Raw genomic sequence first — 13,111 nt, forward strand, 5'->3', positions numbered from 1 at the left:
ACTTCTTTCATAGCTTGGGGACTGTGAGTCCCACCCTGATGATTGACATATACCACTGTTGTGATATTGTCTGTCTGAAAACAATAAACGGTTCTCTCTTTAACAAAGGCCAAAACTAAAGAGCTCTGAGAATTGCATGGAGTTCTAAAATATTTATTGGTAATCTCGCCTCTTGAGATTTCCAAACCCCTTGTGCTGTCAGAGATCCCCAAACATCTCCCCAACCTGAAAGACTCACATATGTTGTGATCACAGTCAAGGCTGGCTGAACAAAAGAAGCCCCTTGAACTAAACGATGGTGATCTATCCACCACATCAGAGAGTGTTGTACATTGGGATTTAAGGATATTAATTGTGATATCTTTGTATAATCCCTGCACCATTGGTTCAGCATACAAAGCTGTGGAGACCTAAAACTTCCATGCACATAGCCACTGAAGGGAATGACTGAGACTGAAGGTGCCGGCAGGCTGCAACCAATTTTAAACGTCTCTTGTCTGTTAGAGACAGATTCAGAGTCATGGACACTGAATCTATCTGGAAGCCTAAAAAGGTGACCCTTGTCTGAGGAATCAAGAAAATTTTTAGTAAATTGATCCTCCAACCATGTTTCCGAAGAAACAACACTAGTTGATTTGTGTGAGATTCTGCAGTACGTAAAGACTGAGCTAGTACCAAGATATCGTCCAAATAAGGAAACACCGCAATACCCTGTTCTCTGATTACAGAGAGTAGCGCACCCAGAACCTTTGAAAAGATTATTGGAGCTGTTGCTAGGCCAAATGGAAGAGCAACAAATTGGTAATGCTTGTTTAGAAAAGAGAATCTCAGAAACTGATAAGGTTCTGGATGAATCGGAATATGAAGGTATGCATCCTACAAGTCTTTTGTGGACATATAATGTCCTCGCTGAACAAAAGGCAGAATAGTCCTTATAGTCACCATGTTGAAAGTTGGTATTCTTACATAACGATTCAAAATTTTCAGATCCAGAACTGATCTGAATAAATTTTCCTTCTTTGGGAAAATGAATAGATTTGAATAAAAGCCCAAACCTTGTTCCTAAAAAGGAACTGGCATGAATACCCCTGAAGACTCCAGGTCTGAAACACACTTCAGGAAAGCCTGAGCTTTTACTGGATTTGCTGGGATATGTGAGAGAAAAAATCTTCTCACAGGAGGTCTTACTCTGAATCCTATTCGATACCCTTGAGACAATGCTCTGAATCCATTGATTTTGGACAGATTTTATCCAAATATCCTTGAAAAACCTTAATCTGCCCCCTACCAGCTGAGCTGGAATGAGGGCCGCACCTTCATGCGGACTTAGGGGCTGACTTTGGTTTCCTAAATGGCTTGGATTTATTCCAATTTGAGGAAGGCTTCCAATTGGAAGCAGATTCCTTGGGGGGAGGATTGAGTTTTTGTTCCTTATTCTGATGAAAGGAACGAAAACGGTAAGAAGCCTTAGATTTACCCATAGGTTTTTTATCCTGAGGCAGAAAAACTCCCCCAGTGACAGTTGAAATAATAGAATCCAATTGAGAACCAAATAAATTATTACCTTGGAAAGAAAGAGATAGTAATCTAGATTTAGATGTCATATCAGCATTCCAAGATTTAAGCCACAAAGGTCTTCTAGCTAATATAGCTAAAGAAATGGATCTAACATCAATTTTGATACTATCTTCCATAGGAATAGTGGTACGTTTAGCAAGAGTAGAAATAGCCCCATCAACTTTGGGTATTTTTTCCCAAAACTCTATAGATTTTGCTGGTAAAGGATACAATTTTTTAAACCTTGAAGAAGGAATAAAAGAAGTACCTGGCTTATTCCATTCCTTAGAAATCATATCAGTAATAGCCTCAGGAATAGGAAAAACCCCTGGCGAAACCACGGGAGGTTTAAAAACAGCATTTAAACGTTTATTAAACTGAACGTCAAGAGGACTGGTTACCTCAATATCCAAAGTAATTAACACTTCTTTTAATAAAGAACGCATATATATATATATATAAAGTCGGACAGATAGCTCAGCATGCTAAGGCACTGTGTCTGAGCTCTGTAGCAGCCCAGGGTTGCAGGTTCGATCCCCGCCGAGGTTCACTCAGCCTTTCATCCTTCCAAGGTCGATAAAATGAGCAGCGCCTTGAGACCCTTACGGGTGATTAGCCGCGCTTTACAAGTACCCAATACATACATACATACTCCATTTATAAATAAATAAGTAGATTTGTCAATGTCAATGTCTGAGAAAGGATCTTCTGACTCAGATAGATCCTCATTAGAGGAGGATAAATTATTATGTTGTTGGTCATTTGAAATTTCATCAACTAAATGAGAAGTTTTAAAAGACCTTTTATTTTTATTAGAAGGTGGAAATGCAGACAAAGCCTTCAGGATAGAATCAGAAACAAATTCTTTAAAATTTACAGGTATATCATGCACATTAGAAGTTGAAGGAACTGCAACTGGTAATGTACTATTACTGATGGATACACTATCTGCATGTAAAAGTTTATCATGACAACTATTACAAATGACATTCGGCGAAATAATTTCTACAATTTAACAACAAATGCACTTAGCTTTGGTAGAACCGATGTCAGGCAGCAATGTTCCAGCAGAAACTTCTGAGGCAGGATCAGATTGAGACATCTTGCAAAATGTAAGAGAAAAAACAACATATAAAGCAAAATTATCTATTTCCTTATATGACAGTTTCAGGAATGGGAAAAAATGCAAATAGCATAGCCCTCTGATAAAGAAAAAGGCAAGAGGCAAACATAAATGGGGTATTGAAATAATGAAAAAGTTTGGCGCCAAGTATGATGCACAACGTAACTTAAACTTTTTTGGCACCAATAATAACCGGAAAGGACACACTCGCGTCACTAATGATGCAATCGTGTGAAAGGTCTCGGCGTCAAGTATGACGCCGGAAATGACGAAGCTGCATCATAGACGTATTTTTTCACGCCAAGAATGACGCAATAAAGTTTAGCATTTGACGCACCCATGGGCCTAACACCGCCCGCAATTTGCAAGAAGTAGTCAATTGAAAAAAAGACTAAACCCCAGGTAAGAAATAGATTTCATAAAAAAAAATTTTTATATTCCCAAAACATGAAACTGACAGTCTGCAGAAGGAAATACATGAACCTGACTCATGGCAAATATAAGTACAATACATATATTAAGAACTTTATATAAATGCATAAAGTGTCAAACCATAGCTGAGGTGTCTTAAGTAATAAAAAACATACTTACCAAAAGACACCTATCCACATATAGCAGATAGCCAAACCAGTACTGAAACAGTTATCAGTAGAGGTAATGGTAAATTGAGAGTATATCGTCGATCTGAAAAGGGAGGTAGGAGATGAATCTCTATGACCGATAACAGAGAACCTATGAAATAGATCCCCGTTAGGGAAATCATTGTATTCAATAAGTGATACTCCCTTCATGTCCCTCTGACATTCGCTGTACTCTGAGAGGAATCGGGCTTCAACAATGCTGAGAAGCGCATATCAACATAGAAATCTTAGCACAAACTTACTTCACCACCTCCATAGGAGGCAAAGTTTGTAAAACTGAATTGTGGGTGTGGTGAGGGGTGTATTTATAGGCATTTTGAGGTTTGGTAAACTTTGCCCCTCCTGGTAGGATTGTATATCCCATATGTCACTAGCTCATGGACACTTGCCAATTACATGAAAGAAATATTGTCTTTGCACAAGTAGCACACCTGAACTGCACTGAAGCAGATAAGTTGAGACTCGGCTGGATCAGGGAGGTGATCTCTACCCCTGCAGTTGGAAGGAAGAGAGTTGTAGCATGTGTTTTTCGTAAAAAACTTGAATATTACATATCATCTCTCAATATCAAGATAAAGAAGGGAGATTTTTAATCATTGAAATAGAAGTACATGGTTCCTTTTTTTACCTTATGTAATCTGTATGCTCCCAATGAGTAGCAACCGACTTTCTGTGAAAATCTTTTCTCTAAACTAATAAATTGTGATAGTGATAGGGGGTGGTGACTTTAACAATGTGTTTAATCCCTATCTAGACTGGCTTAAAATAATGAAAGTAAATAGGTATAGAAAGAAGCAAATGTTTTATCTTATTTTGCCAAAAAAATTAAATTATAAGATGTGTGGGGGCTTCAACACCTAGATGAACAATCATATACCTGTGAATCAAAATCATGTATATTAATAGTAAATAGACTCAAAAAGATTATAGGAGATATAATTCATATGGACCAATCAGGCTTTATGCAAAGTAGGACTTCACAGAATATATCAGATTGACCATGCTATTAATAGAACACTTTATGACACAAAATAGAATCAAACCCCACACGCAGAATGACTTTGCACTTTTTACTATAGACGCAATAAAAGCGTTTGATTCCATATCGTGGGATCACCTCTTCACGGCTTTGGAACAATTTGACTTCTCAGGGTGCTTTAACTATGTCAAATTGATTTATCAAGACCCAATCTCCTTTTTAAGCATAAATTGTCTACTATCATCAAGTATAACTCTACAAAAAGGAACCAGACAAGGTTGTCCCTTGTAGCCGCTACTTTTCAATATCACTCTTGAACCTCTTGCAATAATCTGTAGAAAAGAATTAGAAGGAATTCTGATAGGTAAAATACATTTTAATCTATCTCTTTATGCAGATGATATACTCTTTATGTAGGAAATACAAAGGTAAATATACCTACCATTCTTAATGTTATTTCTGAATTTAGTAAATTTTCGGGCTATAGAATCAACTTTACTAAGTCAGAAATACTATGGATTGTTAAAAAGAAAGACAGTCATTTGTTGAATCATTTCTTACAAGAAAAAGGGAAAATTAAATATCTAGGAATAATAAAATCCAAAAAACCCAGAGGAATGGTATGAACATAACTTTGCCCCCCTATTGCAGAAATGCTTCTTAGATCTTAAAAACTGGGCCAGGCTTCCTCTATCCTTATTGGTTAAAAATAAATCTAATAAGGATTATTATCTTTCCTGAAATACGTTTCCTCTTACAAAACATTCCTATTTTCACAATGCTCTAGATTTCTGTGGGGTAAATGGAAACTGCGAATATCGATCAAAAAACCCATCTTGGAAGCGACACGACGTGGATTAGAAGAGCTCCTTATTTTATTCAATATTTTAAGTGCTATATGCCAACTTTATATAAGTGGGCACATAGCAATAGTACTATTGGAGCATACTCTTTAAACCCCCCCTTCAAACAGCCAATAGAATGTGAGCTCAATCCTATTGGCTGATTGGATCAGCCAATAGGATTTAAGTTCAATCCTATTGTCTGATTGCATCAGCCAATAGGATGTTTTCTACCTTAATTCCGATTGGCTGATAGAATTCTATCAGCCAATCGGAATTTAAGGGACGCCATCTTGGATGATGTCATTTAAAGAGACCTTCATTCAGCAAGAAGCCGTTGATTGTAGAGGATGCACCTCGTCGGATGTCTTGAAGATGGAGCCGCTTCGCATCAGAAGGATGAAGATAGAAGATGCCGTCTGGATGAAGACTTCTGCCCGTCTGGAGAACCACTTCTGCCGGCTTCATTGAGGACATATTTCCGCTTGGATGAAGACTTCTCCTGGTAAGTGGATCTTCGGGGGTTAGTGTTAGGATTTTTTAAGGGTGTATTGGGTGGGTTTATTTTTAGGTTAGGGCTTTGGGCCGCAATAGAGCTAAATGCCCTTTTAAGGGCAATGCCCATCCAAATGCCCTTTTCAGGGCAATGGGGAGCTTAGGTTTTTTTAGTTAGGGTTTTATTTGGGGAGTTGGTTGTGTGGGTGGTGGGTTTTACTGTTGGGGGCGTTGTTTGAATTTTTTTACAGGTAAAAAAGCTTTATGCAAAAGGCCCTTTAGGGGCTATTGGTAGTTTTTTTTTTTTATTAGTTATTTATAAACAGCAATGTATACAATTAGCACAAATTCTTTTCCTTTTATGCCACGCAGGGCTGAGTTATTATATATCATACTTAGAGAAAAAAAAAACACAAGAAAAAGAAAGGAATAAAGAATAAGAAAACTGTTATACATAATCAAATTATTAACATTATATATTTATATTTGTACACATTGCTGAAAATTTTAACTTTTTTCCTTACAGACAAACAAAACAGATCAATACAAAAACAAAGACAAAACAAAACCAAGAACAAAAAAAAAATTATTAATTTCCCCCCATGCCTTTCACCCAATTGATTCTGTGCAGATTCTGGGAGTGAATGTATGAGCTTTTCCCACTTCATCCTATATACATTACTTGTATACTCATTCAATTCCTGAATATCATATTGTTCTATAATTGCTTGTTTTATTAAGTAGTTTTTCCATTCTGTAAAATTAAGTTTTTTGATATTCTTCCAGTTTCTAAGGATTATACAGGGAGTGCAGCATTATTAGGCAAGTTGTATTTTTGAGGATTCATTTTATTATTGAACAACAACCATGTTCTCAATGAACCCAAAAAACTCATTAATATCAAAGCTGAATAGTTTTGGAAGTAGTTTTTAGTTTGTTTTTAGTTTTAGCTATTTTAGGGGGATATCTGTGTGTGCAGGTGACTATTACTGTGCATAATTATTAGGCAACTTAACAAAAAACAAATATATACCCATTTAAATTATTTATTTTTACCAGTGAAACCAATATAACACCTCAACATTCACAAATATACATTTCTGACATTCAAAAACAAAACAAAAACAAATCAGTGACCAATATAGCCACCTTTCTTTGCAAGGACACTCAAAAGCCTGCCATCCATGGATTCTGTCAGTGTTTTGATCTGTTCACCATCAACATTGCGTGCAGCAGCAACCACAGCCTCCCAGACACTGTTCAGAGAGGTGTACTGTTTTCCCTCCTTGTAAATCTCACATTTGATGATGGACCACAGGTTCTCAATGGGGTTCAGATCAGATGAACAAGGAGGCCATGTCATTAGATTTTCTTCTTTTATACCCTTTCTTGCCAGCCACGCTGTGGAGTACTTGGACGCGTGTAATGGAGCATTGTCCTGCATGAAAATCATGTTTTTCTTGAAGGATGCAGACTTCTTCCTGTACCACTGCTTGAAGAAGGTGTCTTCCAGAAACTGGCAGTAGGACTGGGACTTGAGCTTGACTCCATCCTCAACCCGAAAAGGCCCCACAAGCTCATCTTTGATGATACCAGCCCAAACCAGTACTCCACCTACACCTTGCTGGCGTCTGAGTCGGACTGGAGCTCTCTGCCCTTTACCAATCCAGCCACGGGCCCATCCATCTGGCCCATCAAGACTCACTCTCATTTCATCAGTCCATAAAACCTTAGAAAAATCAGTCTTGAGATATTTCTTGGCCCAGTCTTGACGTTTCAGCTTGTGTGTCTTGTTCAGTGGTGGTCGTCTTTCAGCCTTTCTTACCTTGGCCATGTCTCTGAGTATTGCACACCTTGTGCTTTTGGGCACTCCAGTGATGTTGCAGCTCTGAAATATGGCCAAACTGGTGGCAAGTGGCATCTTGGCAGCTGCACGCTTGACTTTTCTCAGTTCATGGGCAGTTATTTTGCGCCTTAGTTTTTCCACACGCTTCTTGTGACCCTGTTGACCATTTTGAATGAAACGCTTGATTGTTCGATGATCACGCTTCAGAAGTTTTGCAATTTTAAGAGTGCTGCATCCCTCTGCAAGATATCTCACTATTTTTGACTTTTCTGAGCCTGTCAAGTCCTTCTTTTGACCCATTTTGCCAAAGGAAAGGAAGTTGCCTAATAATTATGCACACCTGATATAGGGTGTTGATGTCATTAGACCACACCCCTTCTCATTACAGAGATGCACATCACCTAATATGCTTAATTGGTAGTAGGCTTTCGAGCCTATACAGCTTGGAGTAAGACAACATGCATAAAGAGGATGATGTGGTCAAAATACTCATTTGCCTAATAATTCTGCAATCCCTGTACATCTGGCTGCCATAACCGAGGTATTTATAAATTTCCAGTCAACTTGAGATTGTTAAGTTTCCTTATAGTCTTATCTAGCCAATATTCAATTTTACACCAAAATTGTTTAAATATAGGACACTCCCAAATCATATGTATTAGGTTAGCTGCTATTTTACTACATTTCGGACATTTATTAAACTGTGTATTGCCCCACTTGAATCCTTTCTCTGGGGTATAATAAATATTGTGTAGTAGTTTTAAATGAGCCTCTCTCCATGTTTCAGAAATTGTTATTTTAAGCACTCGCAAGATTGATTCCTTTATCTGATCACTAGACACATTTATTTCTATAATTAAAGATCTCCATTTATACGATATATTATCTAAATTGATTTGGCCTTCATGACCAGAGATAAGTTTGTACCATGGTGAAACAGAACATATACCCTGTGTGGTCATTTTTAACCAGGGTTCTATTTTCTCCCATCCCCAATTCCAGCCATTAACCCTAATAAGTTGCTGCGCATAATGCCTGATCTGAAGATAAGCATAGAAATCTAAATTCCCTAGCAAAAAGTCCTTTTTCAGAGAGTCAAATGTTTTTACAGTTCTTTCGTCTATATCTAATATCTGACTTAGGCCTAGATTTGGAGTTTGGCGTTAGCCGTGAAAACCAGCGTTAGAGGCTCCTAACGCTGGTTTTAGGCTAACTCCGGTATTTGGAGTCACTCAAAAAAGGGTCTAACGCTCACTTTTCAGCCGCGACTTTTCCATACCGCAGATCCCCTTACGTCATTTGCGTATCCTATCTTTTCAATGGGATCTTTCTAACTCCGGTATTTAGAGTCGTGTCTGAAGTGAGCGTTAGAAATCTAACGACAAAACTCCAGCCGCAGAAAAAAGTCAGTAGTTAAGAGCTTTCTGGGCTAACGCCGGTTCATAAAGCTCTTAACTACTGTACTCTAAAGTACACTAACACCCATAAACTACCTATGTACCCCTAAACCGAGGTCCCCCCACATCACCGCCACTCGATTAATTTTTTTTAACCCCTAATCTGCCGACCGCAAAGCGCCGCCAGCTAAATTATCCCTATGTACCCCTAATCTGCTGCCCCTAACACCGCCGACCCCTGTATTATATTTATTAACCCCTAACCTGCCCCCCACAACGTCGCCGCCAGCTACCTACAATAATTAACACCTAATCTGCCGACCGCAAAGCGCCGCCACCTACATTATAGCTATGTACCCCTAATCTGCTGCCCCTAACACCGCCGACCCCTATATTATATTTATTAACCCCTAATCTGCCGCCCTCAACGTCGCCTCCACCTGCCTACACTTATTAACCCCTAATCTGCCGAGCGGACCGCACCGCTATTATAATAAAGTTATTAACCCCTAATCCGCCTCACTAACCCTATAATAAATAGTATTAACCCCTAATCTGCCCTCCCTAACATCGCCGACACCTAACTTCAAACATTAACCCCTAATCTGCCGACCGGAGCTCACCACTATTCTAATAAATGTATTAACCCCTAAAGCTAAGTCTAACCCTAACACTAACACCCCCCTAAATTAAATATAATTTAAATCTAACGAAATTAATTAACTCTTATTAAATAAATTATTCCTATTTAAAGCTAAATACTTACCTGTAAAATAAATCCTAATATAGCTACAATATAAATTATAATTACATTGTAGCTATTTTAGGATTAATATTTATTTTACAGGCAACTTTGTAATTATTTTAACCAGGTACAATAGCTATTAAATAGTTAAGAACTATTTAATAGCTACCTAGTTAAAATAATTACAAATTTACCTGTAAAATAAATCCTAACCTAAGTTACAATTAAACCTAACACTACACTAGCAATAAATTAATTAAATAAAATACCTACAATTACCTACAATTAAACCTAACACTACACTATCAATAAATTAATTAAATAAAATATGTACAAATAACTACAATGAAATAAACTAACTAAAGTACAAAAAATAAAAAAGAACTAAGTTACAAAAAATAAAAAAATATTTACAAACATAAGAAAAATATTACAACAATTTTAAACTAATTACACCTACTCTAAGACCCCTAATAAAATAACAAAGCCCCCCAAAATAAAAAATGCCCTACCCTATTCTAAATTACTAAAGTTCAAAGCTCTTTTACCTTACCAGCCCTGAACAGGGCCCTTTGCGGGGCATGCCCCAAGAAGTTCAGCTCTTTTTCCTGTAAAAAAAAAACATACAATACCCCCCCCCAACATTACAACCCACCACCCACATACCCCTAATCTAACCCAAACCCCCCTTAAATAAACCTAACACTAAGCCCCTGAAGATCATCCTACCTTGTCTTCACCTCACCAGGTATCACCGATCCGTCCTGGCTCCAAAATCTTCATCCAACCCAAGCGGGGGCTAGACATCCATCATCCGGTGGCTGAAGAGGTCCAGAAGAGGCTCCAAAGTCTTCATCCTATCCAGGAAGAAGAGTAGATCCGGACCGGCAACCATCATCTTCCAAGCGGCATCTTCTATCTTCATCCGATGAGGACCGGCTCCATCCTGAAGACCTCCGACGCAGACCCATCTTCATCCAGCGACGTCCAACTGAAGAATGACGGTTCCTTTAGTTCCGATCAGCCAATAGAATGCGAGCTCAATCTGATTGGCTGATTGGATCAGCCAATCGGATTGATCTTGATTCTGATTGGCTGATTCCATCAGCCAATCAGAATATTCCTACCTTAATTCCGATTGGCTGATAGAATCCTATCAGCCAATCGGAATTCGAGGGAAGCCATCTTGGATGACGTCCCTAAAAGGAACCGTCATTCTTCAGTTGGACGTCGCCGGATGAAGATGGGTCCGCGTCGGAGGTCTTCAGGATGGAGCCGGTCCTCATCGGATGAAGATAGAAGATGCCGCTTGGAAGTTGATGGTTGCCGGTCCGGATCTACTCTTCTTCCCGGATAGGATGAAGACTTTGGAGCCTCTTCTGGACCTCTTCAGCCACCGGATGATGGATGTCTAGCCCCCGCTTGGGTTGGATGAAGATTTTGGAGCCAGGACGGATCGGTGATACCTGGTGAGGTGAAGACAAGGTAGGATGATCTTCAGGGGCTTAGTGTTAGGTTTATTTAAGGGGGGTTTGGGTTAGATTAGGGGTATGTGCGTGGTGGGTTGTAATGTTGGGGGGGGGGGTATTGTATGTTTTTTTTTTACAGGAAAAAGAGCTGAACTTCTTGGGGCATGCCCCACAAAGGGCCCTGTTCAGGGCTGGTAAGGTAAAAGAGCTTTGAACTTTAGTAATTTAGAATAGGGTAGGGCATTTTTTATTTTGGGGGTCTTTGTTATTTTATTAGGGGTCTTAGAGTAGGTGTAATTAGTTTAAAATTGTTGTAATATTTTTCTTATGTTTGTAAATATTTTTTTATTTTTTGTAACTTAGTTCTTTTTTATTTTTTGTACTTTAGTTAGTTTATTTCATTGTAGTTATTTGTACATATTGTATTTAATTAATTTATTGATAGTGTAGTGTTAGGTTTAATTGTAGGTAATTGTAGGTATTTTATTTAATTAATTTAATGATAGTATAGTGTTAGGTTTAATTGTAACTTAGGTTAGGATTTATTTTACAGGTAATTTTGTTATTATTTTAACTAGGTAACTATTAAATAGTTCTTAACTATTAAATAGCTATTGTACCTGGTTAAAATAATTACAAAGTTGCCTGTAAAATAAATATTAATCCTAAAATAGCTACAATGTAATTATAATTTATATTGTAGCTATATTAGGATTTATTTTACAGGTAAGTATTTAGCTTTAAATAGGAATAAGTTATTTAATAAGAGTTAATTTATTTCGTTAGATTTAAATTATATTAAACTTAGGGGGGTGTTAGTGTTAGGGTTAGACTTAGCTTTAGGGGTTAATACATTTATTAGAATAGCGGTGAGCTCCGGTCGTCAGATTAGGGGTTAATAATTGAAGTTAGGTGTCGGCGATGTTAGGGAGGGCAGATTAGGGGTTAATACTATTTATTATAAGGTTAGTGAGGCGGATTAGGGGTTAATAACTTTATTATAATAGCGGTGCGGTCCGCTCGGCAGATTAGGGGTTAATAAGTGTAGGCAGGTGGAGGCGACGTTGTGGGGAGCAGATTAGGGGTTAATAAATATAATATAGGGGTCGGCGGTGTTAGGGGCAGCAGATTAGGGGTACATAAGGATAATGTATGTAGCGGCGGTTTACGGAGCGGCAGATTAGGGGTTAAAAATAATATGCAGGGGTCAGCGATAGCGGGGGCGGCAGATTAGGGGTTAATAAGTATAAGGTTAGGGGTCTTTAGACTCGGGGTACATGTTAGGGTGTTAGTTCCAGACGTAGGAAGTGTTTACGCATAGCAAACAATGGGGCTGCGTTAGGAGCTGAACGCGGCTTTTTTGCAGGTGGTTTTTTTTTAGCTCAAACAGCCCCATTGTTTCCTATGGGGGAATCGTGCACGAGCACGTTTTTGAGGCTGGCCGCGTCCGTAAGCAACTCTGGTATCGAGAGTTGAAGTTGCGTTAAAAATGCTCTACGTTCCTTTTTTGGAGCCTAACGCTGACATTATATGGACTCTCAATACCAGAGTTATTTTTATGGTGCGGCCAGAAAAAAGCCGGCGTTAGCTACGCGGGTCCTTACCGACAAAACTCTAAATCTAGCCGTTAGAAATTTCAACCCTTTAGCTTCCCAATTCTTGAAAAGAGTAGAATTATAACCCATTGGAAAAGACGGGTTGTCCTGTATGAATAAATATTTAGATAATCCGTATTCTATTCCTAATTTTTTGCACAACTTTTGCCAAGCTATTATGGGATTAATAATTGTTTTGAAGTTTTTAATGTTCTTTGGAAGTTTTTGCCACTGAATATGTATAAGGTTTAATAAATTGTGTGGTGCACAAGTATTCTTTTCTAACTCTGGAATCGTGAAGTATGAGGTACCTGTTAACCATTCTACTGCAATTCTACCTAGCATAACCCAGCTATTGGCAGTTTAGGCTAGGGGTTTTTTTTTGTTTTTTTTTGGGTGGGCTTTTTTATTTTGATAGGGCT

The sequence above is a fragment of the Bombina bombina genome, chromosome 2, assembly GCF_027579735.1.
Source record: "Bombina bombina isolate aBomBom1 chromosome 2, aBomBom1.pri, whole genome shotgun sequence".
NCBI lineage: Eukaryota > Metazoa > Chordata > Amphibia > Anura > Bombinatoridae > Bombina > Bombina bombina.